The sequence below is a fragment of the Thunnus albacares genome, chromosome 10 (assembly GCF_914725855.1).
Source record: "Thunnus albacares chromosome 10, fThuAlb1.1, whole genome shotgun sequence".
Lineage (NCBI taxonomy): Eukaryota > Metazoa > Chordata > Actinopteri > Scombriformes > Scombridae > Thunnus > Thunnus albacares.
Window position 1 is genome coordinate 5,296,835 of NC_058115.1, and position 6,000 is coordinate 5,302,834.

Consider the following 6,000-nt stretch of genomic DNA (forward strand, 5'->3'; position numbering starts at 1 on the left):
ATTTCCACTGATGGCTTTGAAAGTGTAACAAAATGTCACTCAGGATTAAGACCTGGTGGCTTATAAAAACATACAATAAACCCTTTGGGTTTCAGGGCCTCTTCTAATGAGACCCCATCCACTCATGTTATGCTTGGATAAAGAAGCTGAAAAGCCCTGATCTAGAAATTAGTTAGTGGTCTATATAACAGGATTAAAGCTGCATCGGACAACCTGATATTTTGATGGCTGTAGATGTCCTTAAATGGCAAAGAGAGCTACCGAGGGTGGTGGGGGTATATTCACAAATCCTGTCCAATCCAGTACCCACAAAGTCTGTAAAGTGGCATAAAATCACTGCCCAACCTGCTCAGGTTTGCTATCCAGCTCTAGTGCTTTGTGCCAAAGGCTACAAAATGGAGTACAGAGGCAAAAGTTCTAATCTTGAGGAAAACTTTCTCTCCTTGGTGCACTGAATTACTACTGTTTATGAGACTATTCTCTCGATTTTACTCTGTGATTCATCTGTTTCTGTGGCTGAATACTAATGGTGTATCTTTAAATTGGCCATGGGCATGGTTACTTGTTTATGTTCTCCAGTCAAGGACCTCTTGGGACATGGTTGGCCGTAAAATGTTTTAGACTTTGACACAGGAAACCACTGTTAATATCCGGTCAACATCATCCAGATTTCTTCCTAACCTCCACCGATGTAGCATTACATTTATTTAACATTGCCATACACACAATGGACAATTAATGTATTGTCATTGTTTTCCAGGTATTCTTATTTATTGTTAAAACCTGGAGCCTACTTTACCCACAATGCAACTCAACCACTGACAGTTTGGTCAGAGATTCAAGTATGTTATACTAGTAGCGGCTAATGTAGGCTCAAGCTGCAAGCCTCAAGCTGAGATGAGGAGTGTGCTACAGAGGTCTGGTAACCTCACCTCTCTCAGCCAATGACAAACTAGGAAAAAATATTTAAGACCTTTGTGGATGAAATTTAAGACTTAAATTTTACTTTACATTGGAGGTTAACTGGAGGTTGACTTGAGTGCCCGACCATGTGGTAATTTACTTATGTTTTTATTTGCTGATTGCTGTGACTGATAAGGTGGGACTTGTAGAGTGATAAGTGGGGGCAGAAATAAGGGCTGAAGGTTGGAGAGAAAAAATGTAGATGAAGGTTTGATCTGTCAACCTTTATTTCATGTTGGCATACCATGATTGTTAACACACTTTGCAAAGTTTTGAGAGTAAGTTCTGTCTGGGGGGGAGGCAATATATATGCAGCTCTCACTAAAAGGACGCAGGGGATTGATGATGGAGAAAAATGGAAGGCCAGAGGGGGGATGAATGGATGTAGTGCTGGAGAGATACACAGACTGATTGATTTGAGGGAGGGCCAGTAGGAGGGACAAGTATAGATAACTAAATAGATGGATAGGCTGAGCTACAGGCAGGGTGAGAGATATAAATGGATGGACATATAAATACATCTGAGAAAGATAAAACTGGATAGTGTTTCAAGGAGGTCATAATCTACAAAATCTGTGCTCCACTTTGTGTCCATTACTGTGATTTTCTGTTAAGGAAATTTTAGTTTCTTTATGCTGTGAACTTTGTTCAGCAATGGGTACTCATGGAGCTAAAAGCACTAATGTTCTTTTCTTTTCTTTCCCTTTATTACTCAAAACAAGGCTATCAGTGATGAGGGAAACATGAAAAGCTTTTTTTGCTAGACTGCCAAAGAAGATTTTACCCACGCTAGCAACACCACTCTAGAGTGAAATATCTTGACAACTGTTGGAGTGATTGCCATGAAGTTTGGTGGAGATATTCATGGGCCCTAGAGGACAGATCCTACTGATGTTGGAGATTCCCTAACTTATCCTGTAGTACCACTATGACATTTTCCGTCCTGAGTTAAATTTCTCAACAACAGGGATAGATTGATGATAGATGAAATATCTGTTTAAATGGTGGTTTTATCTACAGATATTGTAGTCCCCAGTGGATGAAACATGATAACTCTGGTGATCCCCAGCAGGCTGAAAGGTTTGGTTCATACTAAAAGTCATTGACAACTACTGGAAGAATTACCGGCATTCTGGTTAGGATGAATTGTAATAACTTTGGTGATTCACTGACATTTCATCTAGCGCCATCATCAGGTTGAAATATCCATTTGCCCTCTACTTTGGCTTATGACCAGTATATAAGTGTAGCCTTAACTATACTTGTGTGTTTTTAGGGCATGATTTGATGTTGTTTTCTCAGTTTTTTCTATGTCTTGTTTTTTTTTTTTCTTTAAATGTATAACATCAACCTGCCCAGGGACTGCATATGGAAATTAACCTTTTGGCTGAATCTGACACATTTACTGCATATTAATATCCATTTATGTGTGTTTTCCCAGATGAAGTAACACTAAGATGGTGAAGAGGTAAACATGCTTACCTGCTAAACACTGATTACTGTAATTGTAAGCATGTTATCATGCTGTCTTTAGCATTTAGCTCAAAGCACAACTGTGATAAAGCACAGCCTCACAGTACTTCAGACACAAAAGATGTTTAACCACGCTCACAACCCGCTGTAGGTTGCATCCGTGATAACTAAATGACAAAGCAGCAAACTGTTACGTTTCGTGCTTTTGTGCCTGCCCTCGTTTGTTCTCTCCCTCTGCATTTTCTGCTTTGTACTGACAAATATGCAAATAACAAGAAAATGCCAATGTCCCGTCGGCCCCTGAATACCACATACATGTTATAAAAAGCAATGCAGTGCTCTTATTATAAACGGTCTCTTTCAGCGTATTGTCTTAGGCTTTTCTTTTACTCTGGGTACATGGTGTGTTTACAATATTACAGCCTACGGCTCATTTTTCTCTTCTTTTTGTATTTCTGATGATATACATAAATACAAAAAGAGGAGAAAAAGGAGCTGTAGGTGGTTCCAAATCAAAGATTGCAATAAAACAAAATTCTAATAACTAGGAAGAACCAACATCTACACTGTAAAAAATATGGGGATAAAGAAAACTTATCTGGCAATGCCTCAAACAAAACACAAAGGGTGGCACTCACCTCCAAGCTAATGTATTCAACAAAAACACAACCTACGCACAGTTTAAATGGGTACCCCACTCCTACCTGAGCCTTCTCCTAGAGAGAGCAAACAAAAAGACAATTAAGAGTTAACTTGCTGACTATTTATGCAAAGAGAAAGGAGACAGGACAGCAGCAAACACGCTGAGCTTTAGAAAAGATGTGGCTGGCAGGGATTGATGTTGAAGGTGTGGATGCTGAATCCATGGACCAGCTGGAGGTGTCAAATAGTGCTGCTTTGTCACAGCCCTCGGCGTCTGATACTGATGCACAAGGCATCCTTTAGCGTCTGTATGAGAGGAACCAGACTTTCGACTTACTCCAATGTAAACCCATCTGCATCATTATTACATGCATTTTCCAACTGATACAAATCACTGTTAAAAATTATAAAATACCATTAACATAAAATTATGTTTTATGGTGTGACAACGCTGTGGTTAAGATCAGGTTAAAACAAAAACCACTTGGTTAGGTTTAGGGAAAGATCATGGTTTGGGTTAAAATGACCACTTGAATCATGGTTGGAAGCGGGAAGTGGACAGTGTTCATCTGCAGCAGTCCAACTTCCAACCACACAGTCCAGCTTTTTGCCATCTATTTATCTAGCCATCCACCCAACCCGCCATCTCCGAATAAGGACATTTGTCACTTTACATAGCCGTCATCAGTCTCATGGCATCTATTTCAGATGTTGTGGGAGTTTTATGGAATTTTTTATCGCACTACCCTGCACGTTGAAAAATGATGCTAATGGGTACCCAGTGCGTTAAGAAGGTACGCCGAGTGGTGTGACAAAGCTGCGCTATTTTACGCCCTGGGAATGGGCTGGATGCCCGGACCAGTCAGGGTTAGAGAGGACACATAACAGAAACTGAACATTTATTAGCTTATCTATGAATCATTTTACTAAAAGACCACAGGAGACTGGTAGATGGATGGATAGGGGCCAGAGGAACCACATAAAACATTTACCCGAAAATGAAAAGATGACAAAATGCACGCTGTGGATGGATGGCTGCTTGAAAACAGGTCTTGAGGGAGACACAGATTAGTTGGGACAGACAGGTGGAGACCTGGATTTGTGAAGAAGGGACAGAGGAGATGGAAATGGATGGCTGGATGTTAGGAGAGATAGATGCAGGGGCATGTTCCTCTCTTTGGCATGCTTGCAAATCTAAGCTGTGACAATCCCTGTCCATATGGTAGGGATGACAGCCAGGCTGGATCAATAATAAGCACAGTCAAATTTTTTTTTAGGAGAGGGACACAAAGAAATAGAAGCAGGTAGGGAGGAATGATGTCAGTTTGCCTTTTGGGACTGAATGAGGAAGATCAAGAGGGGTGGGAGGTTAGAGAGTGGGCCACTAAACAGATTTCTGGATTGGAGAGAGGATGAGAACAGTGACAACACATATCAGAGAGGTATAAAGTATAAAGAAAGACAGCAAGAGGGTGAGAAAGAGGATTGATGACTGATGTAATGTACTTCTGATGTTGTAGGTTCAAAATTAGCGCTTAGCTTTTGCCACAATCAACACCTCCCACCCCCTTTACACTGAATTTACGCAATATTTTAAGAATTTAACTGCAAACTAGAAAAAAGCAGATTAAAAGAAGCATTCTTGTGACATCAAGTAGATACAGATGTTTCCTTCAAATTATGTAAGATATATATTAGCACAGCTACAATTAAGTTAATTTTAATGAACTGCCTCACCTTGATTTGATGCTGCGCTAATTAAAAATGACTTACTCCTATTGTGATATGTAACAAAGAAGGTTGGTTTCAATAAGTCCTCCAAATTAAACAACAAAATGTGTCGTTTGCAGTTGCCCTCCAGAACAACACATACAGTAGCAAAACCTTCAGTCAGACACTGAAAGAACCTAACATAACAATTAGGTTAAGGTAAGGAATAGCCATCAGCAAATTAAAATAGCACTAATGGTCAATGTTGCTGATTTGGGAATTGAGGCTGCGCAAAGGATTCTTCCACACCAGCATCAGCAGATCAACTTGGCTCCTTATGTGAACAGACTGATGCAATCTGGAAGTAGACTAACTAATTAACTATTCACCTTACAGGCAGTCAGTCAAGCTCCTATTTGTAACCAAATGCACCCACACCTGGCACAAAGTCTGAGATAATTGTGTAAAGATGATCAAACACAAAGCACAGTATTTCCTAAATGCACCTTAGTATGAACTCTTTAGCTGGCAGCTATTGTTGGAGGTACAGTGAAACACAGAAGACAGGGCAATAAGGACCATGCACCAGAGACAATGCACATGTATGTTTAAAAACTGCCACTCGCGAGCATGTGCACAATTTCAAATCAACAAAAGGCCACTGGTAGAGTGAGTGACACATCCTCTAGCTTGTTACTTTGATAAACACCTGTCCAGATGTGTAAATCAACAAGAGCAGTAACATAGGTTTACATTTAACATGTGCATCAGTGATGCTGTGATTTTAACAGTTTTACAGTTTTACCTGTGTAGAGATGCAATTGATCAACTCAGGTATCAGAGATGTATCCATGGAGCACAGAGAATGGAGCAAAAACTTTGGCACGCACTCACAGAGCTGTTGTGTTCACTGTTGCTGGTTGACATCATCCACCAAAAAAGTTATTTAGAGGGAGGACCATTCAACCCACCAACAGTGTCTTTTTTTTCTCTAACTTTAAAGTATGAATGCACCTGAGAGCTGTGTAAATTCCATCTTCCAAGACATAAGATTTGTCTGTTTAAAGGAAGAATCGAAAGGATCCTTTTGACAATGTTCATGTTTTGTTATGGCTTATGTTTCAGATGTTTAAGCTCCACACACGTACAAACATTTCCTCACTTCTGCAGCAGCCTTCCATGTCTTGGTCTCAAATGAACCAGTCTTCATTA